This window comes from Perca fluviatilis, chromosome 18 (genome assembly GCF_010015445.1).
Source record: "Perca fluviatilis chromosome 18, GENO_Pfluv_1.0, whole genome shotgun sequence".
NCBI lineage: Eukaryota > Metazoa > Chordata > Actinopteri > Perciformes > Percidae > Perca > Perca fluviatilis.
Window position 1 is genome coordinate 24,538,470 of NC_053129.1, and position 27,108 is coordinate 24,565,577.

A 27,108-nucleotide genomic window follows, 5' to 3' on the forward strand; every position below is an offset into this window, starting at 1 on the left:
AATACGGAAATGTAGGGCAATATGGACAACATACTAACCAACTAATTTTGCTAGAGACCTACTGCTACAATGGTTAAATTGATAGTTCAGTATGTTGAGAAATATACTCATTCACGTTCTTTCCGAGTTACATGAGAAGATTGATGCCACTCTACTGTCTGTATAGTAAATATGTAGCTGGAGCCAGCAGTTGTCTTGAGACTGGAACCGAAATGTAGAAACTTTAATGTACATTTTTTTTAATGTATTACAGGGTTTTATGTGCTGGAATTTGCCAGGATCAGTAACTTCCAGGAGTGTTTGATGGTTGCCTGGCAACACTTAGTTTTTTTTGTACAGATTGAACAAACAATATAATGTGGTAATTAATGAGCTTTAAGCAAACTTCATGCATAGCAAGCTTGCCTCGCGACTGCGCATGCTCCATCCCTTGTTTCACACTCCAGTCGGTGGTGTATGCACCTCTAGCTGGGTTGCAAGAGGAAGAAAAAGATAACAAAATGTATGCTTGTGTGGCCAGGTTAGTTCGGTTGGTAGAGCAGGCGCACATATAGCGATTTACTCCTTGATGCAGCCGCAGGTTTGACTCTGACCTGCGGCCCTTTGCTACATGTCATTCCCCTTCTCTCTCCCCTTTCATGTCTTCATCTGTCCTGTGGAATTAAAGGCCTAAAATGCTAAAAAAAAAATATCTTTAAAAAATGTATGCTTGTTTTGAAGAGAGGAGATCCACCATATGTAAAGGCCAAGAGAAAGCTGAAAAGCCAGACTGACGCAGACCTTTAATGGGAATATGAATGGAAACTCGGCAGCTGTGCACGGAACGCAGAAAGTATGTCCGAGCAGATTTTGTTACCATTGGACAGAGCAAGGCTAGCTGTTTCCCCATTTTCAGCCTTTGTGCTAAGCTAAGCTAATTTCCCAAAATGTCGAAAAGGGTTTATTATCCCTTTGGGAGCATGAATGTGTTTTTAAAATGTCATGGTAACCTTCTTGTTACGTTATGAGATATCCTAAATTGAGAATAGCAGAAAACATTGAGATTCAGCCTCTGCAGCCCATAAATATCTACGATTTCTTTTAGATACTTTGCAGTATCTTGTAACATTTTGAGTGAGTCCTCTGAGGACCATGAACACCAAACCAAACTTGACAATCTGGCCAGTAGTTGTTGAAATCTGGACCAGGTAGCTGAACAGGGGGAAAGACGGATGGTTCGATCAACAGATGGGGCTAATGGAATATTGTTAGAGCTCCTTTTTGCATCATCCTTCATTGCTGACACCTGGTTGTGGATTTGGTTCAGTTTGAGTGATGAAACATTCTGCATGTTGGACATTATTTTAGATGTCATGTTCAAGATCTCTGTTGGACACCACAGTTTGCTTTTTGCGTCCTATTTTGCAAATGGGCGATCAGTAGTTTGACAGAGTTAATAAAATAGCTAATTTGTTTATATACCCTCTTTGTTTTACTCACAGATAGTGTGTGTTTGTTTTTAGGATTAAAGCTGCAGTACATCTGGCTGTTGATGGCATCTTTTCTATTTGTTTTGCTGCATTGGTTTGGAGGTCAGGATGGAATGATTAACCAGCCATTAACTGACGAGCTGATTCATTGCTGAGTGCAGAGCAGGACGACAATAGAAAGACCAGTGAGTTCTGTGAAATTTATAGTGATAATCCACAGAATCATTTTAAGATAGCTTTTATGTTGTTTTATCCATGGTGTTAAACATGAACAAGACATCACCTGAAACTGGCACTGCTGGAATGACTTATTTCTCATATTTTCTTTTTAAGAAGCTTGGTTTCTGTTGGTGGCACCACTTTATTCATGGTGGTGATGACTATGCATGTTATAACCACATAACCTAGTATTAATTCCCAACTGAACACATAAAACATTTAGGTAACACTTTACTTAAAGGTATCTACATAAGAGTGACATTTAAAACGTGTCAGTTTATTACGGCAGTCTGTCTACTGAGCTGCACAACACTGCTCTTTTTCCACTTAGACATAGTTTCTTGGACTACTTGGTTTCAACAATGGAAATAAATCAGTAATCCGCAATTTCCACCAACTGCGCAACGGCGGCGGAGTCAATAGGTTTCCATTAAAGTCAATGTGTGTATTTTCTCGTGGGTCCTCGTGACTTCAGCTGTAATGGACTGTCAGTCATGGCCGCAGCTGTTCCGCAACATATCCGGACCTGGTGGGCATTGAAGGACAGCGGAGCACGGAGCCGACAGCCGTTCCACAGTTGGTGGAAATTGTGGGTAACAGTGAGAAGTTAAAGTGTTGATGACAACCACCTCAGTGAGTGACACTTCAGATCCAGCAATTAACATACCTTTCAATGATTCAGGATTTGGTTTCTTTCAGCAGCTTACCTATTTAGATCTCAAACTGTTACAACTTTGCTACATCTTTTCTCTGTCTTGTCACTCTCTTGCATCTTTCTAGTGACACCTTGGTATTTTCTCTTGCTTCATGTCAACGTCTACAAACACTGTAGACTATTGTAACCACATTGTTTAAGATACATATCTTACTGTTTCCACCACATGGTACGGCTCTGCTCTATTCAACTCAACTCAACTCGACTCGCTCGCTCGCTCGTTTTGGTTTTCCATAAGCAAAAGTTGGCTAGTACCTGTTACTTTTTTAGTACCACCTTGGTCAAGGTTACAAGTGAGCTGAGCTGACACTAACAGGTAAAGTTAAAACATTGCAGACCACTGATTGGTCAGAGAGAACTGTCACTAACGCTACATGGGACATCCTGCACAAACCCACAATTTTTTAAATAGCCAAACTACCAAACTATCAATAGGGGCCTACGTACACTGCGCCGTGCAACTGACGAAGTGCAGACGTTCCTCTGTTTGGTTGCCGATGGAAGTATTCAGGGAGTGTCGCGTTGCAGATTATATCACAGCAGTTGATGCAGCTGATATAGTTTTGGTTCAAGATAAAATGAGAAGAGAAAATACAAAATTGTAGTTCCAGTGTTTCAAAGCAGTTAATTACAATTCACACTTGCATATCTTCACTGTATAGCCAATATTTGCACATCAAACACACGTCTACTGTACTTTCCCTTCCTGTATGTATTGAGTAGGGCTATTGATTTATTATTATCAATTAATTACCAGATTATTTCATCAAATCATTTGGTCTACAAAATGGCAGTCTATTATGAAAAATGTCACCATGTCTTGTTTTGTCCAACCGATGGTCCATAACCCAAGAATATTCTATTCACAGTGATATAAAGCAGATAAAAGCAGCATATCCTCACATTTGAGAAGTTGGAAACAAAGAATATTTGGCATTTTTGCTATGTGACTTTATTCAATATCCTATCATAATTTAGCAATATGTTCCATCTGTTGTATTCTTGTCTACAGTGTACCCTTATTCTTTAGCTGCTGCAGTGACCCAAGATAGGAATCATTAAAAAATAATGTTTCATCTCAGCTCTGTTATCTTAATGTTTCCTGGACACCTGATGTTCAGTCTTGTGGCAAAATTGAAGAGAAGCTGGATGGAAATAACCAGAATCTCCAGAAATGGTTCCCAGTTTTAATCCTTCTTAGTGGTGCTTGGTACAATACCATGTTAGGTAGCAAGAGAAGCTGTGTGGGTGTACAAGTGAGTGGAAGAGTGAATATGAGTTTGAATATAGAGAGCATTCAGAGGAGTGAGCTGGATATTGGCAGCAGAAAGCACAATTGATACAATTTATTGTTTTGTACTTAGAACATGTAGAAACATGTACTCTTCTCACATTTGACCTGAGTGGATAACTGTGTCCTACATACATTTCAAGAGATGTAGCTGAATGTTATGGAAGATATAAGACTTGACATTGACAACATCAAGCAGTCAAATTTTATTTTATTCCCATAAAACCGTATGGGGTTGATGTTGGTATGTCAGAAAAGCAGTGACCACATACTGTAAGTGAGTGCTGGTTATTGTCAACCTTAATTTTCTCTCTGCAACGTTAATTTCATGGCAAACGCCAGCTCTGTCATTGTCACTTAAACATCAGTTTGAAACAACCTCATTGAAAGGCTTCTCTGCACTACATTACATCTTGTAGCGCATGGCCTACACTCTCAAGCTTTTCACTCTGTGGGATTTGCAACAGCAAATTCTTTGAAAGAAGAATTCTTAGAATTTTTAGTTGTTGTTTTTTTCAAATTGAATCCCCGTCTTTTGTGTTTTGCTTTGGGCTCGTGAATGATTTCTACTTTGCATGTTAACTGTCAGTTACTGTACTAAATCCAGGAGGTAAAATGGTAACTGTGAGGCGTTTGAAGGAAAATCAATGACGAGCAAGGATGAGACTGACTGAAATCATACAATCTGCATTGATCAGCCTGAGGAGAGAATCTCTTGTCGAAGTCAAATAAGCTAGTTGGAGTGTATCGACTACTTTGAGCATGAGGAAACCCCTCATCCAGGTGTGTGTGTGTGTGTGTGTGTGTGTGTGTGTGTGTGTTTTTTGGGGTGAACAAGCTGTTGGAATTAATAATGGAATCAGCCGCCTGGTGTGTGGTGTGGTTTGGCTTCCCTAATGAGAACTGGATTCAGCTTTAGTCTCTGACAGTATGTCAAGTGGGATATGCTGCTCTCCAGCCTGTTTCCATGGAGATACTCAGGAGCTGTAGCCCCTTCGTGCGAGAGATCTGGGCCAGGGTGTGCATGTGGGATATAACAGTGTGAAAACAGGCACACAAACACGTATCACTCCATTGACAGATATGTTTATTCTATTGTAGTAGTATCAAGCTCTACGGCAGTGTATGTGCAAGTGTGTGTGTTGCAGCTCAGTATCTCCCGTAGTACTCTCTCGGTGTGTCATGCTAGTAGTAGCTGCTAATCTTGAAGCTCCTTTAGCGAATGCCCGAGGGTGAGCGCGTTCGTGTTACAAAGGCTGATTGGTGAGTGGTCATCGACATAGTGTGAGTGTGTCCATGCTGAGTATGTGAGATAGTGAGTCAGTTGCAGAAAGAGGGAGAGAGAAGAATGAGATCATGAGAGTGAGAGGTCGAGGGAGGTTGGGAAGAGACACAGTAGGTGAAATGACATGATGATCTAATGAATTAGCAAAACAATGGTCGACTGTAAACCATGAAGGATGAAATCTCATTGAAAAACAAATCCTGCTGCAATCTTTGTAGAGTGCAAAGATTAATCGATTAGTTGTCAACTATTAAACTAAATGCCAACTATTTGAAAAAAATTAATCTCTGATTCCACCTTCTTACGTGTAAATATTTTCTAGTTTCTTCACTCCTCTATGACAGTAAACTGAATATATTTGAGTTGTGGACAAAACAATACATTTGAGGAAGTCATCTTGGGAAATACTGGTCACAGTTTTCACCTTTTTCTGACATTTAGACTAAACTACTAATCGATTAATCTAAAAAAACAATCAACAGATTAATCGACAATGAAATAATTGTTAGTTGCAGCCCTAAGTTGCCCTAAGTACACCCATTTTATGGGTGTACTGTAGTTACTGTATATGTGTCCCCAGAGGGCTGCATAGCCAGAAAATCAGGTTCTTGCTTAAAAGGTGACAAAGGTGACAAGTGATTCCTGGCCAGACAAAGAGGCTGCCACATGGGGACGGATTGTGTCGAAAATAGCTGCGAAAAGGATCTTTCTGTCTTGGCAGAATAATGCAGTGCAGGCCTGAACAGAGAGTCCCTTCTGTATGAAGGCCAGGGCAATCCCTGTTTCAACAGGATTTCTAATCCTGAAGCCCTTTCCTGTCAATATGCAGCCTGCATCTGAAGGGTAGATCCTCTGATTCATTGACCGGATCTGGTCGGTTTTTGGGTGTTGCTGGCTGGTTTTGTCAGAAGCGCACGATAACTAAGATACAGCCTGTGTAAACATTTCAAATGAACCTAAAATTGGTTCAAACAGCTGCGAAAACCCAACGATTTCCAGCTTTCTATCGCAGAGGACTAAGAAAACTCAAATATTCACACAGAGGAAGCTGGAGCCAGTGAGGTTTTGGCATTTTTGCTTTAAAAAAATAATCAAATCTAAATTGTTGCTGATGAATTTTCTGTCGCTTGACTAATTAATTCATTGATGGATTGTTTCAGCTCTAAATGTGAGCAAACTGTTCCTTATTTACACATCCAGTAGTTACAGAGCAACATTAGCATTCACGTGCAGTCGTGTCTGTGGACACCTGATGAATGTAAGTCCAATATTCGCTCTCTTTTAGCTGTTCTTTGGTCTCTACCAAATCCTGAGGGAACTATATGTCTTTTTAGCTGCTAAATGATTCACCAGCTAGTCCCTAACTGTGTCTGTCTGCTGTTTGATGGGCCCGCGTTACAGTAACATAAGTACTTTTTCGGGTAAAAAGTAGTGTAACGCACTACTACTGAAAATTTGGTAACGAAATGTAGTTACATTTTTCAATTCGTTAAGTTACGAAGCTTTACTTTTCCCAGGGACAGATTTGACAGCGACATTGCCTTCTCAGCTGCGCGCTCACAAGCTCCACACGGTACGTGACAGAGGCTGGTAGCAGAGTAATCATGGCAAGTGAGAAGCAGCCAAAGCTAACTTTTGAGAGCTTTTTAAGCTTTGTGGCTTTTTGCTGGATGGCGCTCTGAGCCAGGCAGACACAAAGCTGACAACCTCACAGATGGATGCGGTGGTGATGGCCTCATACATACACGCAGCGGACCGTTGTGGACTTGTGTTGGTTGCACGGACACGCAAGGATTTCCAGAAAAGACGCTGCATGTGTCTACGACAATGCACGGACCCCGGTCCAAGTCGATACAGACATTACATAGTATACACTTACACCGTGTAATAGAGCTGGGTAATTTATTGATATTATATCGATATTGTGATATGAGACTAGATATCGTCTTAGATTTTGGATATCATAATATCGTGATATGACATAAGTGTTGTATTTTCCTGGTTTTAAAGGCTGCATTACAGTAAAGTGATGTCATTTTATGAACTTACCAGACTGTTGTAACTGTTCTATTATTTGCCTTTGCCCACTTAGTCATTATATCCACATTACTGGTGATTATTTATCAAAAATCTCATCGTGTAAATATTTAGTGAAAGCACCAATAGTCAACACTACAATATCGTTGCGGTATCAATATCGAGGTATTTGGTCAAAAATATTGTGATATTTGATTTTCTCCATATCGCCCAGCCCTACCGTGTAATGCCGATGACCTGCTGATGTGCATTCAACCCGCGCTGGACTCGTTCATAATGAATCAGCTGTCACTCTGTGAGGAGAGAATCCAGTCTGCAGTGTAGTTCAGACACTTCACTGTTAACCATAGATTGGTTTTATGGTTAAAGATAGTTTTTGTATAATTAACTTCAGTCTCTGCTAGAGACGCCTGCTTTTAAAAGTAACGTAAAAGTAACGAGTAAAGTAAAAAGTTACTTTCCATAGGGGGTAACGGATTACTTTTTTAAGAAGTAACGAGTAACGAGCAAACACTGCTTTTTAAAAGTAACTTTCCCAACACTGTTGATGGTTGCTTTTTCACTGAAAACAGCTGCTTGCTGTAAAAACGTCACTATGAGAGCTGTGAGAGTAAACCAAAACAGTAAAGTTGTGGGACGAACAGATAAATGAGATGAAAGATGCAATAAAGCTCTGTAAAACCAAGGGGAGCTTCAGATTCAACAGCGACCCCTTTCACATTGTTTATATTATCATTTGATATATTATGAAAAAAATATTGGTTATAACAGCTTTAAATGGATAAATAAAATGTCAAGGTTTGTGCTTATTTAAACACTTACTTTTGTTAGAAACAATTTTGGTGTCTGGGCCATTTTGAGTTATGATCTCAGTCTTTCTAAACTCCTGGCTACAGCCCTGCTTACACTACACAAACATTGCTACCAAATAGAAAAGCAAATATTAGACAAAAACTAAAAATGGATACATGAAGCAAAAATGTTCTTGATTTGGTCTTTGATTTTACATCCAAATTCATACCAGAGAGAGAGAAAAAAAGATTAGAATCAGCTTTACCAACCTAGTTTTAAACTCTATGCCATCATGCGTGAAATTGATTTGAGTGTGTGTGTTTGCTCTCTGGCAGCATCCATAGTGAACATCTCCATAGCTGATAATAGGATATGCGGTGTGTAGGGTTAGCCTGTAGAGAAGCTGGGTGGTAGCAGTCATCTCAGTCTATCACACTCTGGGGAGCGCTTATAGGATCTGTACGAATCGGGGCAGGAGAGAAGCTGTGTGTGTGTGTGTGTGTTTTATGTGTGTGTGTGTGGATACTAAGGTTAACATTATCACATGGCCTTGATCCTTTGCCAGTGGCATGGTACCTGCCGTGTGTTAATGGCCAGAGTGTTCTGACTCACGCAGGGCGGCGACTCCTGCCAGGTGGTACATGTCCACACAGGGAATTCAGAGTGCTAATACTAATGTTCTAAACCAGCGTCCAGTCAGGCAAGGGGGGAAGCCTGAGCGCCACTAACAGGATAAAACACTGGTAGGGCTTGGCAGGGTGCACTGCTTAGCTGGTTTACTCAGCTCGAAGCTCACACGCTCTCTGTTTCTCTATCACATACGTGAACATGTGAGCACACATGCAAAGCGACAGACAAAAAGAAGCAGGATTTCAGTCAAGACACCTGTAAAATGCAGGTGTTTGTAAAGAAAAACATTCGCTTTCATCCAAAAAACTGTATTTTTTCTCTTCGCTTCAGTTATTAAGTCAAGCTTTATTCCAGGTTGCTGTCCTGCATTCACAGTCAGAACAACACAGCCTTGAATACATGTGTTTTCAACTTCTTTTATATTTGATTTCAAACAAAAACTGACTTTCCAATCTTCAACCATTCATTCAACTTTCAAATCACTTTGGCAGATCCCTAGCTAGCCACTAATCAGAAGGCTCTGCCCACTTGGAAACAGCCTATGTAAGAGGTTTTTTTTACTTGACTCCAGCAGGCTTCTGGCATACAGCACCCTCAGCCTGGCCTGAACAGCAAACCCTTGGCTCATCATCAGCACAACTTGAGCATGGAAGTGGAATATCAATAATGTTGGATATTCCTCTAAATAGGGATCCATCAAGACTCTCACAGATGGTCTTGAGTTCACTTTTGTGTCCATTTAGCAGTTTGGTTAATTTTCAAATTGTGGTTATTAAGATGTCACTCCTTTAAATAACAATTTAAATAATTACAGTACTGAGACTGCTTTTCCTAGGTCATTTTTGCTGCTCTGATGAGGTTTGATAAAATGGACTTTACAGCAATGTGGAAATGAAAATACTAAATGTTTCTATATTTTCTGAAATGAGTACAGAGCTTTGCCAAATGTGTGCTGGCACATGAATGAAATCCAACCTTTTAGTTCGAGGCCTTATAGCCACCTCGGCATTCACTAATCGTTTTAATTGCGTGGAATTAGAAAGATCTGTCCCTCCCCATAGAAACAAATGAGGCTTAAAGATTGTGGCCTGCACTCTGATGTGTCATCGGCACACAGAGTGAGAACAGTGACAACACAGTCTCGTGGTGGTGACAGTTTAATTCAAAACTAATTATAGACACATTTGGAGCTTGTCTTGGTTTATTCAGAGGAGTCTGCATGGGGTGAAAAGTGTTGACATACACCTTTCAGTGGCCGGGATCATACTATAGAACAACCTTCATTTATATCTTCACTCAAGGCAGTACAGATTGTCAACAGTAAGGTTTGTGTGATAGCTGACCCGAATCAGTGAACTCAAATAAAAGTGCCATTGCTGCTTTAATTTTGAAATTTTGCTCAAAATATTGAGACTTGCCTTTTTCTCTAAGGTAAGAAAGCTACCACCAGAGGGCAACTTTCCTTGCCAAATCTTACAAAAAAAGAATCTCACATAATCCCGAGGAAACAGTCAGAGAGTATTTGTCAGTTTACAGAGTTTTTGGATTGACCACTTTAGAGACCTGGCATGTGTGTGCTGTGTCTTGTGCTGTGTGCTGAGAGGAGGGAGAGATGCACCTCTTTTCCAAGTCATTATTCAAAACCAAAAATCAAAGCTCTCTGCTCACTCGAATCAGCACACTATACGTGTTTTAGTGCAGAATACCAATATCCCACAATCCCATTCAGGATGCTTAAGTGTAACATGTCGAGTCGGGAAGTGTCACGTACAGCCAGCCAGTTTGAAAGCATCTGGTTTATTATCTTCTTATACTAGCTATGTTTTTGTCTGTTTTTTTTTAGCGCCACAGCCAGGGTTTTTCCTGCATGGACGAATTTTTGGCGCACCCCCAGAGGTTTTAGCCAGCCCCAAAGGAAAATCACCAGCACCAAAATGAAAAGTATTGAGAATAAAAATAGCAATTCATATCCTCTCTAAATGTGTTTAGGAGCAATTTACCAAACAACAGTTGAACAAGCAGAACATAAACTTGAATATGAAAGCTAATCTCAGTTTTATCTCCAGAGTCAGGCTGTACCAGACTTTCCCGGTGATTTTATTTTAATATTATTATTTTTTTAATCAGTTTTGTTTACTGGGGTTTTATTTACTCAAGCATAATATACATTTTGTTTATCAAATTGTCAGAAATAACAGGAAAATGCATAGATTTCTTTAAAATAAGGTAACACAGACTTTACTTTGCCTTTACTGTACGCAGACTGATCATGCTTACCACCGTGCGTAGTCCCCCCTCAAAGGCCCATTCTGATCCAGGAAAAAACCCTGACAGCAATCCCTGACCTCATGTTACCTTATAGTACATAAAAGATGATTCGAATGAGGCATACAGATTTTTTTATTTGAGAGAGATACTGGTATCGGCAGACTGATTTGAGGTATCAGAATCAGCATCGGGACAGGGAAAGGGGGATCGGTACATCCCTACCATTTAAGAAGCACTCCAAGTTTAAACACATTTCTCCTAAACCGAGAGGTACAGTAGCAAAATTTTGATTTTCAAGTGTTTGAAATAAATATTTTGACCACTAAAATTTGGCCCATAACATGTTATGACGAACCTGAAAAGAAAATTGATTTTTACCTGGTTGCCATAATGTGGAATGACCAATTTGAGATGCTTCCATAACACTTTAATGTACTGTGCAACTGCAAATGTTGTTTATTTCATTTATATGTGGCGCAACAATAACATGATACATTTAAATGGCCATACCTCAGCGGTTGTGAGTCTGACGCATTTAAATTTTATACAATACCAACTTTAACAAAGTCCCAATATTACTAGATAGAATTTGGGTCAAAAGATCATCAGCCAATCAGCATGGCATCTGGAGGTTTGCTCAGCCATGGTGAAGGTAAGTGCTCTCTGGGTGCTTTCTTGTAATAAATTGCTTGCCTAGAAACACAAGTATGTGTAGACATACTGTACTGTATCGATTTCAGATACTCTTACTGTCTATTGTTTTTTGCCGTCTACATTTTAAGCTCAGTTGCTATGGTAGTATTTATTTGCAAAAGGAAAATGAAAATGCTTGAGCAGGTAATCCTAATAAAATCTTATTGTCATATGAGCTGCTGTTGAATATTATTTACATGAAAAAAGCAACCAGCCCTGTGGAATTACCTTGCATGCTTTTACTGAAAATCACATTACTGTACCAAAAAGTTTGTATCTACTTGCAAAAAAATCATTAAGATGAATCACTTAATTCCCTGGAGGGTTCTGATTTGATTTTAATTCTATCTTATTTGCCTCTGGACTCGCTATCCATTCAGGCCGTTTTCCTTGCACAAAACCCTTCACAACAGCAAAGCTACCACCCAAGGCACTCTGAGACCAGGACAAAGGCTCACTATTGTTACTGCAGATGGGCATAATAAGAAAAATTGCCATGTGAAATACCCAGTTTGTGCTTGTGTAATCTCCCTCAGTGGCATCTTTATTAAAATAGTCACTGCAGTGTGCTCTTGGTGTATTAAAAAGAAACAGCTTCTATTGAATGTCAGACTGCTTTGACAAATCACACTTGAGTGTGAGAGCAACACTGCTGCTTGTGTGCAGTAAAACACAGCTGATGGAAAAATCTCAGCAGGACATCAAAATGGTTTGCAATTAAACAAAATAGTGAAAGGAAATACACTAAAATACAATAAATGTATATAGGGAAATTATGTTCAAAATCTGAATGTTTATATCTGGAGAACAGTTTTGACCTGATACAATTTGATGAGTTTACAGACTAAACTAAAGTCATCGATAAATTATATTGGTATTACAAACAAACAAATAAATATTCAGTGAGGGAAACAAACTAGAATTTAAATGGATTCAATTGACCAGAGAAACCCCTACAAGCAGGAAATTTCACAGCTCAACAGACTAAATGACAAAACACTGTCTCTTTTAGTTACAGGTTCCTACCTGTAGGCTCATACAGTGTTTGAAATACTGAGATGTAGCCAGCAGCCATACCAGGCTGAAAACTAAACCGGTAACAGTCTGTCAGTCACCTGGCTGCAGAACTCAGTCTGTGCAGTCTGGGGTTTAACAGTAAAATGATGATGATATGATTACCACATGACATGTATTGTAGACAATATAAAAACCTTTTTTTGTTTTATTTTCCAACTAATTCGGCAGTCAAGGTGAATTACTCACAGCAGCTCAAAATGATGTTGTTATGCCTAACAATTATCAGTATTATTAATTTAAGTAGTGCACAAATATAACCGCAGAGCTCCATGTGGGCTTAAACAATACCCACACATACACGTGCACAGAGTCACAATGATGAGCACTGACAGGCTACAGAATGTAGACATCTGGTTACATCAACAGGCCAAGGGTGGCTAGAGAAGACATCGTGTGCACACAATAAGACACTTGTATTTGGAAACTGATTAAGAAGTGAGTAAACAGAGCTAATAGTCATTTGGTGCCATGACAAACTGTATTAGTTAGCATGTTTGATGCATAAAATGTTCATGATAATTGTAGATAATGGCATCCTGTGTGTTTGCACACAATTACAGAAACAGTCCCCATAACACATTTTTTAGGATGTTTTTTTTTATATTATGGATGCTCTTCCATTTTTGTTTTACAGTAATATTTTTTATGAATGTTGGGGTAAAACAGACCATTATTTTGCATATGAATATACCCAATGGTAAAATATGGTAGATTGTGCCCTTAATACCATATAGAAATAACAACAATATAAAATACTCCCTCCTGATTCCTGTTTTATTACTTTAAAAAGTCTGGTGATGTAACACCACCATACAATCATCCACATCTGACAATGTGGATGATTTAAATATGTAGATTCAAAAAAATGTCTGACTGTAAAGGACTTAGCATTGTCTGATAATTCTTGCATTTTCTTTGAATTTTCCATGTCCCCTCATAAGTCTAACAACTCTGTGATGATTGGAAAAATAATTATTAATGATCACACCAATGCTCTCTTTGAACAAGTTTTTCTTTTACAATTTTCAAGTCCTACATCAAACTCAGTCGATGATTTGATGGATCATTTTAATTCATGAATGGTAGATATTATGGATGATATAGCGCCACTAAAACTTAAGGAAGTCAATAAAAAACAAAAAGCCCCATGGAAACTATACCAACAGTTAAGCTTTTGAAGAGAGAATGTAGGAAGAAGGAAAGACAGTGGCGCAAAACCAAGCTCACAGTACACTACGAAATATACAAGGAGATGCTTAAAATTTTTAATACTGAAATGGGTAAGCAAGTCTTTTTTTCTAACATCATAAACTGGAACATAAACAGTGCTCAAGTTCTTTTCTCGACAGTGGAAAACCATTTGGAAAAAAACGCTAGTTAATTCCCCGCAACAACTAGTTTTTGGCAAACTTCACACAAACTGCAGTACATTGTGCTTTTTGGGGGACTATTTTCAGCTGCAGATTAATACACACACTTGGTGTTGTAGTGAGTATTTAAGGCAGCAGGACTGAGTCAAAATGAACTGCAGTAGCCCAAATTCAGGGTTATAAAGGAACATGTCACCTAGTGCAACAATGTGGCCCATTGATGTGCCTTTAGTTGCTTTGGGGCAACAATGAAGTCTTTGGTGCAAAGGAATGAGCTATATTAAAATCGGCTACAGAGGCAATACTTGTTACTTGCCACATTACAATACAATGTTGTTTGGAAAATATACAATATCTCTGGTCATATACTTTAAAGGGGCGGTGAGTAAGAATTTAACAGCCACATAGCACAAAAATAATTGCGATATATCTGTAGAGGGTTGACAGGAAGTTGCTCTGCACCACTGACTCAACGATAACACTCTCTATGGCATTTAAAACTCACTCCCTGGCTCATACTGTGTTTTTGAACAAAACACTACTCTACCCAGTTTGACCAGTATTGTTGCAGTTACTAGAGGTCCCCGATATAGGCAATAACACACACACACACCTTCCCCGTGCCACAACCCTCTGCCCTGTTCTCCATCCTCCCCTCTCTACATGTGAAGCACCCTTTGCTCTCGCTCACCGCTCACTAAGCTCAGCTAAGTGTTGCTTTGAGATTAATATATGGGAGGCCCACTCTGCCAGATGATGTAATAATCGTGGCGGTTTGCTGTTGCCTAGATACAGAAAGACGGTAGAGAGAACACTCTGCCAGGTCTTGCTGTCTCACCAAGACCCTCAGGACTGTTTGAGTCCATCAGAACAAAAGTGTTTTGGGCGAGGGGCTGTTCACTTTCACAGTTTGTTCATAAAAATGAAATATTCTTACATTTTTTTTAAGTCCATTTAAGTGTCCTCCTTAAACACACATCTAAAAGCTTTAAAATACGTATGTAATAACTCCACACACATTCACTGTCTACTCTGTTAAAAAATTTGATTTTCTTATTATATCATTTTCTCGAATGTACACTTGGGTGTTGTTTCCTAAACTTGTTATGCCTCATCTTTGTACATATTACTGCTTTGAGGATGCAAAATCTCCATTAGCAACAAACTCACTAGCCGTCAATATGAGCTGCTCCCATCAGGTCCACATTACAGGGTCCAAATTAAACATTAAAGGATACCTCAACAGGTATAAAAACTCATTCATCCCCATATCAGTAAATCTTCTAAACTCTGGCTATAAGGTATGAGGAGGAGTGGAAGGTATCTGCACACACTTTATTGTTTGCACTTGTGTTGCACACTGTATTGTATGTACTTATGTATTGTGTCTGTCCATGTATGTATTGTATAATGTATTTTTATGTGGCAGCCTTTCATCCAAGACAAATCTCCCTTGGGACGAATCTTGAATCCTGGATCTTTAACACCTTCTCCTCTGTATACCGCTTGCTCTCCTTCAGCCCTTCACTACAGCTAGAAAGGGAACTCCAACATTCTGCAGAGATGCAGGTCACCATGTTTGTCTCAGTGAACTGTTATGTGTGCACTATGGAAGGAGGCGGTGACTAAGCTTCTGCTTCTCTAACAGTGTTGCATTAAGTGCATCTCCATTCTGTTTTTAGCCCAAACAGAGCCAAATATTCAATCCATCCGTTGCTATAGCAATAAAGTCTCCAACATTGAAACTTTTTCTGCCTTTAAACTGCATGAAGATGGTCTTATACCTTGGTTATTAGCATGAAGATAGAGTCTTGAAATAGGAGATGGATGACAACTGAAAAGGGCCTTGAACTTGAGGGGTTGACAAGTATCCCAGCATGCATTTCATATCAACCAGAGGTGATGGCGGTTGATATCAGACTCACAACAACTGATATAATTTTAGTTTTACAGCTGTGTGTCACCAAACTGAGATTTTAGTTTTTTTTAGGCAGGAAATTAACTGTTTAGATATGTAATATGTTATATAATTATATTGTAGTTATAATTATAAAAAGAATTGGGGAGAACAGGCAGTTATGTCTCATCAGCATAGCATTTTAAACATTAGATATAATTACTTTTGAAAGATACACTTCAGTCTCACGGTTGAACATCTAATGTCGTTTGGCTTAAGGTAAAAAGTTTTTGTTTTTTATTGGGTAGCTGTACAATAGCACCTTAGTGTACTTTTGGCACCTTGATCTTTCCATTCTTAAATACAAATGAATAAATCGATCAACAGGAAATTATTTGGCAACATATAATCATTGCATAGTCTTTAAGCAAAAAACATACTCACATTTGAGAAGATGGAACCAGAGAATGATTTTCCCTGGACTTTTACTTGGACTTTGGTTTGACAAAACAAGACATTTGAAGATGTCACTTAGGACATTGTGATGGACAATTTCCACTATTTTCTGATGTTTAAGAGACCAAACAATTAATAAAATTATTGAGAAAATTATTCGTAGATTCGTTTGTTGCAGCCCTAGTTATGACCCCCAAGTTCAACCTGCCAAGTTTTAACAAAAAAGGATGCAACTAAAACCAAAAAATGCATTTTCTGATGGAAACCTTTTTATGACAGCCATCTTCTCTGCTGAATGAGTAATGATAGGCCATCATCTCGCCACCATCTGCTGCTCTGGTGCCAGTGCTCTGCGAGAGACTGGCTGGGACCTTGGGGGGATGCTGGGCCTGTCTGTGTGACATGGGCTATTGCTGCCAGCTGTCCATTAGTTCTGCTGAAACACTGGTTGATGAGTCAGTGGTACCTTGGCTATGCTGCATCTACTGTAGATTTGGCTGGTTATCGTGGTACATTTTCGTTGCTAAAAAACATTTCAAGTGATCTCTGTCTCATTTGGCCGTGTGCAGCACAGAGAACAAGAGATGGAGCAGATCAGCTATGATATTGGAAAAGCATGGTTGATGACTCAGTCCTCCGAGTCTCCAGTAGACTTTTAAAATGTAGCCATTTTCAATGTGACAGCAGTTAAGTCTTACATTTTTGTCACTCTCATGTTAGGAGGAGCTGTGCTCGTTTCCAAACTTAAAGTAGAGCCTACCACACATCCATTTTTCATTTCTCTCACACACCAAAGCCAAAAACCTTAATTGCAAACTGCCGCCATAGTTGAACACTGCAGATAGGTAGTATGAGGGGCTCCATGTCTCATTGCTACATTTTGAAGTAATGAAGCTACCCTCCTACTGCCAGTTCAGCTCTTCAAGTGCCATATAACATTGCACTGATTGATTGATTCATGTCACATTGTGTTTATACAGGTTTAGCTGATTGGTCACACAAGGATTCTGCCTTGACGCACTGGAGGTGCAAATTAAGTCATGAATGTTGTTCAAAGATGGACAGTTTAGAGGAACATTAACTTACCTGGCTACCTCGATTAGACCAGTGAGCAGTCCCTTCAGGATTTCGCGATGTCACAACAATTCACGCAAATTCAATCAACCACCGCAACTTTTCCGCAAATTTAACCAACAACCAGAGTTTCCCGCGACTTCAACCAATCCCATTAGTCCCATGTGCCAGACTTTGTATCAGTATGTGACTCTGAGAGCCACTGACCAAGCGGGAGTGAGAACGGGTTGACGTAACACACGTACGTTGCCAAATTTATTTCCTTGTTTCTGATTTGAAGACGAGACGTGTGTGACTCGAACATCTCACATTTAGAAAGACTGTGCAAAACATTTCAGACTGTCCTGCCAACCTGTATACATTTTAACATCAATGAACGCTGTAACGGTTTGTCACTCTAAAGTCGCTAAAAACTGCTGCTGTTTCAATCCTGTCGGCTCTCTGCAGCGGGCAGGGCTGCTGCTCAGTTCCCCCCACGACTGACGCGAGCACACACACAAACACACGGTGGATGCAGGAAAAAGCGGAGATGAGACGTACAAGATGACCTAAATTGAGGACAGCTATGCTCGTTATTGTAAGTGCAATGATAAGTTAAAGTCCAATAAGTACTTTATCGAACCGTATGAATGTGTGTCCCAGGCCAGGATAGGAAATTAACTAACAATGTAAAGATCAACAAGCCACTGACACATGGGTTCAAATTTGATTCATTCAATAAATTAGTATTTTTTGTCTTAAATCCACCAGCCATTTTCATATTATACCAACATTTGCAGCATCCTGAGCCTTTTTGGTAAGGTTACTAGGAATGCCCAGAGTAATTTTATTCTCCCCAAAACAAGTTTCCTTTCTATTTTTAAAGAACTATACAAAAGAAAATCACAACTTTTTTTTGCAACAAAAATACAAAAGACATCACAACTTTTATTGCAATTTTTTACAAAAGCTCCTGCAAAATCAGGCATCTCAAAAAAAAGGCCGCAGAATCCTGGAAGGACTGAGTGAGAATTGAGGCAGCACTGGCAGAACATCACTCCTCCTGAGTGGTCTCTGCAAAAGCCTCTCCCTCCAACCCTGCTCCCACTGTCTTACTGTGATTGACACAAACAATAAAGTCAAATCACATTTGTACAATAGAGGTAAGGTAGCTAATTACAGCAGAAATCCGACAGAAACAACCACTGAAGATAATATATTACCAGGAATAATAAAACTGCTTTGACAGTCGCTTTTGCTTGAATTATTAGCCCTTGTAGCTGTGTCGTGATGGTGGTCACTTAGTCATGCTGGTTTTTAGCTTCCCTCCCAAATGGTAGAAATCGTGTCATGAGAGATGCTATTTGCTTTTGATCACTACCGCATGTGTGTGGTTGTGTATTTTCGCAGTGAGCATACAGTGCAGGCTGTATGTACAGTCTATACATGTATGTGGGTGGCTGTGTGTGTGTTTTGATTCATTTACAAAAGTTTCACATTACACAGTGCTCAAAGGCACATTTTATACCATAGATACCAGGATTTTTTAGGCAGCCACACATATTGCTGTATTGATACTCCAGGGCCAGGCCCACACAAACAGTTACATGTCATCTCCTCCTATCCGTTTATTCTCCTCACTGTACTGTCTAATATAGCAGGAACAATTGGTGTCACCTTAACAAACAGCTGCAGTACATCAACAACGATTTCATAGTGCTGTGTGTAATCCCAGTGTCCATCGCTGCTGTCTGTGAGCTTCCACTGTGTCTATTTTTCCCTTCTTGGAGGGTGAGCAGGGCTGCTCAGCTGACAGCCGAGGTCATCGCCCTTGTTTTTATCTAGGCTGGTGCTGTGACAGGCTTGTACTTTCAAAATCCTGAAGACAAGGCCTGGAAGAGTAACTTACAGCGAGAGCAAAAAGACACACACACCACTGGGTTGTCCTCTGATGTACCGGCAATCAAATCCCAATCTTTAAATCCAAAGGAGATGCTGTTGGGTGTTTGGAGAAAATATGGAATGCTTAGTTCCTGACGAATCCTAATGCCAGGATGGAGAGCACGCATGAAATGTGGATGTCAAAAGTTAAAGGTAGTTGTAGGAATAAATTAAGATATAATGTACAGTGAGGTGTGTTTGATCATGAATGTCTTTGTCACCCTTTATAGTGCATTTAGCACGTTCTTATGGCTCATTAATGTGCGGCTCAGTGAACAGCAGCAGCAGCAGCATAAGGTTTAATTATAAGGGCGGAACAGGATAATCTGTGAAGATGATTTAGACGTGTGTCCTATGCTGGATATATTTGGTATTTGCAAGATGTCAAATTTACAGTTCATGTAATTGCTCTAATACGCTTTGAGTTGTATTTATCTCTTTCACTCTCCTCTTAATTTATGGGTGCTTCGTTCTCCTCTGAGAATAAGTGCAAAGTTGTAAGTGAGCCCTACCTTACAAACCGTCTCGCACTGACATATCTAGTGTTGCCTGGCAACCACTTAGCATTTTTGTGAAAGATACTCTCATACCCATATATTTAAAAAAAGGCATGGTGAAGGCTAAGTTTCTTGAACTCCCACTGTGGGTGTTTGAAAACTGAATACATATATTCTCACCAAACACCAGGAGCAGTATCACAATCCTATTCTTGATCCAACTTCCCTGCCACAACATTTCCAAGAGGGCAGCAAACTTTTCTTCTCATTGGCTGCAGAGAAAAAGCAAAAGTACAGCAAGATGTTACACACAGTTAGAGTTATAGATACACTTTTCATGTGAGTTCAACAGGCTGCAATGCATTGAGGGGGGATTGAGAATGGAGTGTATAGTTAAATGGAATCAAATGGATGCTGTGTAAACTGAAAGGTCAGTTGCTGTCCTGGCTTGCAATGTTGTTTTTTTAAAGTGCCTGTTGCAATCACTGCAGATTCATGCTTTCATGTTTTATGTCTTAAGTATGCAGAAAGCACAGAGCACAAATATACTTTACTCTATGCAGTTATTACATCCAGACATTGTTAGCCTGGTAGACACCAGACCCTTCTCAGTTGTAACTGAGAGTGGGTCTGGGCAAGGTTCATTCGCAGCTCATTTCCAAAGGGGTGTCACCAACGGACGCCGCTCAAATGCCTCTGGGTGCATTGGATAGTCCAACCAATCAGACCAACGATCCGGGTGACGTAGCAGCGATAGCGGCATCAACGGGTTGCTGCGCTTTGGTAGGTAGCCGTCATGTTGAATGTAAACAAAAAGCTGCTCGCCGTCGTTGCGCTATCGTCATTGTGTAAAGCTCACCTCAACGGTTGTGATTGGTGCCTCGATTTGGAAAAATTGGAAATGGGCTTGAATGGGCTCTTGGCCAGACTGACTTGCAGAGCAAATCTCAAATTTGCTGGAAGTTCGTCAGGGTTTTCCCAGGCTAAGACATTGTAGTCGTGACAAAATAAATTATGTAATAACTGCCTAAAATGACTTCAGAATTACATTTTAAATAACATTTAATGTAAATGAAAAACAATCTCACAAAGTGTTTACCTTATACCGACAGACATTTTTGTAGTGCAATCTTCTGACGTACACTGACTGGTTGATATATCTTTAATAAGCTCATATCGGCTGATATATTGAAGGGCTCTTCTTTAGGGATGAAGTTGAAGTCCATCTTTCAAGACATTGCATGTATCGCTAAATTATATATAATGTATTCTACGTTACATTGCTTACACGTTAGTGTAAACAATAATCCTGTATTTAAAAAAGCGGGTTCAACAATTCACAAATTATTGTTCTTTTAAACAACATAGGATCTCTTTATTGATTTAATCTTAAACTTTATGGAAATAACAAGTAATTCAGAACTCATCACAACAAATTGTTTAACCCAAGTATTTAGGATACAGAGTTTTATTATATTCAGCTGAATTATTATTTGACTATTTCATATAATCATAAAAGTGAGAACCCCAAAAGTATTCTTACTGTGGATAACATATGGATGCCATATTGATAACTTCATTATTTGTCATGAGAAAAATTTGCAAGAAGTCACCATCACAGCCAAATGACATGTTAATGGATTCAGAACAGCAGCTGATCAGCCTGTAACTGCAATTATCTCCACATCCTGCTTTTACTTTCATTGGCAGCCTGTCTCCATAGTGTGCTAACTGTGAGACAGCCAAATGAGAACAAATTAATAAGACTAAAACTATCCCAAATCTCTTGGAGAGAAATATCCAGCTTGTTGAGGAAAAGCACAACAATTCAAATACAAAAATAGAGCAACCGTGTTGTGAGGCTTACCTCTGGAGGAGAATAATGAAAACCAATCCTTTAATCTGAGTTTTTTTGGTAGAATCTCATACTGTGTGTTGCCAGATCTATTGACAGACAAGAGGAAATATATAATGTTAGCTAATGTTGCTTGTTTAATTTAATTTTTGTTTTGGCCTATGAAGCCATTATTGCAAATCATTTTATATTGGTCTTTGAACATTGTGTGCAACATCCCACTCAGTTAGCATCTTAATTGAAAGGGCATTAAAGAGAACAAACTTGGACTAAATTAAAGGTGGTTCCATTTTTGCAATGTGTGAAAGAATTTTTAATTTTTCCAGCGGCTCATTACATGTTGTTGCCTTTAAAGCTCACTATTTCCAGCGGCATTGTTTATCTAATGATGTAATTATGGAGGAATAGTTGACATTGCTTTGGACTTGAACCAAGAGACCAAGGTTTTCTATGGCAGAGAAGTAATCTGTCTTAATTATAAAACCATTAATGTTTTTTTTTTTTAAAGACTGAAAGAAATTGAAAATAATCTGTTATGCTTTTCTTTTTTCTCTATCTTTCTATGTTTAGTTTCCTGTGCCGATGATTTTCATACTGCAGGTACTCTACTGTAGATTCTGTTTTATTTCCTGAGTTCTTTATCACGAATGCGTTGTAGCAAATCCACTCATCCCTACAGCAGAAGTATGTCCTTTCATGTGCGTGTGTGTTTATGTGTGTGTGAATGAAAAAAGGGAAAGGATAAGTAGGGAGGACACGAGAGAAATCACTTAGTGATACTTGTCAGTAAATGAGTCAGTGTATATGCAGTCTTAAAGGCAGAGAGTGGAGATTTACCCAATTTAATGAGGACTACACTGCCTTATTATTTATGCACAAGGTGTCCAGCATCCTTGAGTAATTCTGATAAATCACTTTCCCTGTGGTATAATCAATATGTGTGGCGCACACAACATTTCAGCCCTAAACAAACCCAGATAATGCCCCAGATATGGAAGCTGTGTTGTTCCTCTCAAAGCCTGATATGCACAGTATCAATAATGCATAAAAAGTTACAGATTGTTTGCTTATTTTTGTAATTAAGTTAGTTCTAAGCTCACACTATGGCGCCAATTAATAATTAAACAGAACATGAGAATCTAGCTGACTTAGGTCAGCATGTGAGACATGTCGGACAAGGTAACATATGGGGATTTTAAAACAATTTTCAGTTGTAATTGAACAAGAAAATGCCATGGCATCTGAGAAACTGTTTAAAGCTGCGCTTGACAACATTTTAATGTCAAAAGACATCTTATAAACCTGCAGTGTAAATGAAAAGGGGGACACCAACAGAACAGATGAACTGAAGAATGAGCAGTGAGACTTGGCAGTGTAAGATCTACTGCTACTCTGTTGTGTCGTTGGCAGTTTTTGGTTCTCCTTTTTTTTTTACATTTATTAATTACACAGTTACAGGCATGATGTTTATGTGGACAGGCTACAATTCTGCTTCAGATACATTTTTGTAATCTATTTCATCTGTAAAAATAGTTCCAATAAACTGTAAATTATCCTCAGGAATCTGGACATTGTTTCTGGACCAACACCTTGGTATTTCTTTGATGCTTTGATCGCCGCAAAATGGCATTCTGGCAATTTGCGGATCTCTAAAACCATGAATCAAACAAAAAAAAGGGATATCAATTGCCCTTGATGACATATTTGTGGTGCCTTATATTTCGAGTGCCTTTTACCAGTGCCTTTCAACTTTAACTTTGCTGGACAACAACATTGATTCCTCTTCTGTACACTGTGAGATAACATCAATCTTACAATGTTATAGCATATCACAAAAGATGGGGTGCGAGATGGGTCTAATAAAGTCTGTGCAATACTGTATGATATAAAATCTGAAGCATGTGAGATCGTTGTTGAATTATAAGGCTACAACGTACAAAGAAAAAAAAAGACAAAAAAGATGCAAGCAGAGACAGATCGTCAACCTGCTCTCGTGTTTTAAAAATTTAGCAAAACAATAAAGGTTTTGTCCATAGTGCTGAGATCTTTAGTTGTAAGGAGTTTATATTACTACTGCCCATGTGTTACAGTGTGAGTAGGATGACATACTTTGATTTGTAAATAACCAAATATGCACAAGTGCTTTAATTTAAAATACCATAGTGATCAAATACCTTGTTATTGGATAGCACAGTGCAGAATATCAGGGGCAGTCTAAAACAAAGGACAAAAAAAAGAAAATTGTGATCAAACGAACTGAGAGCCTAACCCCCCTCTAAGAGCTTTTTTTTTATTTGACACATCTGCGGCATTTCTGTCACTTTTATTTCAAACACCACTGGGAATAGTTTAATAATCTACAAGCTTTCTTTGTAAGCTTACTGAAAAGTGATTGCATAGAAAAAAAATCAATATTGGATGTTGTGCTACCTCCAGATTATTTTTCTTTTGCACCATTTTGGACGTATCCTATACCTATATGGTTATGGTAAAAACACTAAGGATGGCCCAATTTTTGGCACTGGCCGATTGTAGGGCAGTTTTTTGGCAGGTTGTAGATGATCTGTATCAGTGTGTTATTTGCCTGATAAACGTTAAAGTTAATTAATTAAAAAAGTGCGCTTTTGGCTCCGCTACAGCTCTGTGTCTGTCGCTCTGCTCCAGTTTCACTCACCACTGAGTCTGACTTAATGTCCCGCCCACAACACTTTTTGACTATCTTTTACTATGTATTTTGTTGAAAGTTTCTAATTTATTAAATAATTGCTTAAAGCAGAGAGCTTCAACAGGGGGTCTGTGACCCCTAGGGGGTTCTCAAAGTTACTGCAGGGGGGCCACCAAACTATTAATTAAAATAAAATAGTTTTTTTTCAAAATGTTTAATGTCTTAACATGAATTCAACATATTAGCAAATATAAATATCCCAAAGGATTCACTGTGCCACATATGTTTAAACATTAAAATATGATTTATAAAATCATGACAATTATTTTAATAGCTTAGTATTCTATGCACTAAAAAAGGTATGTATAATGGCTTTATACAATGGCCGCCTTACATGTCATTGTAGGCCCAGTTTCTTAAGCAACTTAATTTTATACAATTTATGTAGTTGGGGGTCCGTCTCTCTTTCAGTTAAGGGGTCCTAGGTTTAAAAAATGTTGAAGACACTTAAAGCATTTAAACAAACTTTTGTGTCCAAAATCTAAATTTTGACTTAGAAATTTTCATTTTCACTGTAAATGTATATTGGTTCCAAATATTGGTAATCGGTTTCATTAACTACTAATAATCAGAATAGTTGTCGGCCTTGAAAAACCAGTATCGGTCGATCCCTAAAAAACACACACACAAATTGAATTTAAAAAGAAAAGGGAATTCACATTTTGGTCCACTCTAAGGCTTTCATAAGAATCCGTGACATTGTTGAGCAGAAAGACTACCGGTATATACCCTTTTGATTAATTAGAAGTAACTGAACCTAATGAGCAGAGGAGCTCAAGGCTTCTTTCCTGGCTGTAGGGTTCTTGGGAAAATTGGGTGCAAACCAGCACCATACAAGGAAAGCGAGCAAAATCCTTCACATTTTGGCAGATATCAACATTCTGGAGTCCTGCAGTAGCTAAGCAGTCTTTTACAGGGTAATCTTTTTTTTTTTTTTAAATAAGTCTTGTGTTACTCTGTGTAACTAATGCCCTATTTGCACAGCACCAATATAAACCTGGGACCTGAGGGATTTGTGACCATACAGTATATAGATTATTTGCAGTTTAAATCAATTGTACATCTAATTTGTGAATCATATTCTTAGTAATAGCGGTCATGATTTGGCATATTTGGCATGCAATTTCTTCATTTTTATGTACGTCATGTAAAACAGAGGCAGTAGCGTATTCTATTGTTGAGTGCATTTTTAAGTACCAGCTTCAATTTGCGGTTTGATTAACCAAAAAGTGTCAGATGGTGTAATTGTGACCTCTCCAGGGTATTTGTGATTTTTGCTAATTTCATTAGCGGATGTGAATGCCTTTAAGGGCTGCAACTAATGAATGATCATTATTGATCAATCTGATGATTATTTTCCTAATTCCCTGATAAAACAGTTGGTCAATAAAATGTCAGAAATTAGTAAAAAAAAACAAAAACAATGACCATCACAATTTTTCCAGAGCCTACAGTGACATATTGAACATATTTATTTTATCTGACCAACAGTCCACAACACAAAGATACTTACTTAGAGGTACTATCATACGAAAACAAAGAAAATCAGCAAATACACACTCTTGAGAAGCTGGAACCAGAGACTTAAATAAGAAGAGTATTTCTGTCAAATGTTAAATTAGTTAACCAATGATAACCAATCATTTCAGCTCTAGTGCCTTTGTCTAAACACAGAAGTTGAGAGATAATTCATCAGTTACATGAATACTATTTTCAAGTGAATATAGGCTTCAGACAATCATTTGAGATCTTTTACACCTACTTTACGGGTCTGGCATAAGCAAGACATGTCTATTAAAATCTGCATGATAAAGTACTCTATAGTTACAGTATGGTCCATTTCCCATACTCTTTTGTAGGCAGACAGTAGACGTTAACGTGTACCGTGTAATTGTCTAATGCAGTAAACCTCACAAGGGACCTCTCAGAGTTGTTAACAGCTGTCTGCTCCTTCAAGTGGAATGGGCAACGCTGAAGATTTAAAGAAACCACGTTGACAGTCATACAGGTGTTGCTGTAGTCAAAGGAAAAAAAGTACAAAGGGGAGTTCCAGTATTTTCTCTCAGCACTGTCAGGTTGAGAATTCAGCGACAAAAGAAATTTCACTTACATAACCAGAGAGATTGGCAATGGGGTTTGCAACTTGTAGTCATAATTAAAGTTCTTCTAAACCCTCATTGACCCTCATTAATTACTAAACAGGGTGTAATTAATCTGCGGTAAACTCTTCTAGAAATATTGTCAAGTGTGAGGAGACTTCAGGCTGAAACTTGAGAGTAGACTTGAGAGATTTTGTGACTCAGACATATTTGAGTTGCAGGTTGAGCGTGTTTTTTCTTTTTTAGGATTGGACTTTTATGTTTAGGTTGGTCTTACACAGACATATGGATTGGTTTGTCAACTGGGTTTCCCGACAGTTCATAACCGAATATTTGTAACAAAATACTGATTGAAAGCTTCTTTTTGAAGTAACAAACTAGTCTGAAAAGTGGAATAAGAACCTCAAATAGCATGAGCAATGACAGTTGCCATGGTCGAACTGTAAATTAACAAAACTAAATCAAACTTATGTCACAATACTGTTTGATTGACATGTGACACCACATCAAAAATAACTGGATGGACCTGAACTCAGATACCTCTTTGAAATGTGCTCTGGACTGTAGCCTGTATTTGTATTTAGATCCCAGGTAAATTCAATCAATGTGTGAGCTGTGCCTCATGCAGAGAATGCATATTTAGACCTCAGCCTGTCTTAAGATAACAGTGCCGATCAATAAATGAGATTCTCTACTGGCAGGCTGTGCACAATCATGGTAAAGACTGAAACTGACAGTA

The 27,108-nt window shown here is 38.7% G+C and overlaps 1 protein-coding gene and 1 long non-coding RNA gene across 5 annotated transcripts in view; one reads left to right on the plus strand and one right to left on the minus strand.

Moving 5' to 3' along the window:
- Nucleotides 1-27,108, plus strand: part of LOC120546974 (disks large-associated protein 2) — a 100,260-nt gene that overhangs the window by 8,139 nt on the left and 65,013 nt on the right. The gene's annotated exons all lie outside the window — the stretch shown is intronic.
- LOC120546975 overlaps nt 18,181-27,108 on the minus strand; it is a 58,372-nt gene continuing 49,444 nt past the window's right edge. Inside the window, exons 2-3 of the long non-coding RNA XR_005637005.1 lie at nt 19,871-19,962; nt 18,181-18,367 (exon numbers count right to left, since the gene is read on the minus strand). This is a non-coding gene — a long non-coding RNA (uncharacterized LOC120546975). The remainder of the gene's footprint in view (nt 18,368-19,870; nt 19,963-27,108) is intronic.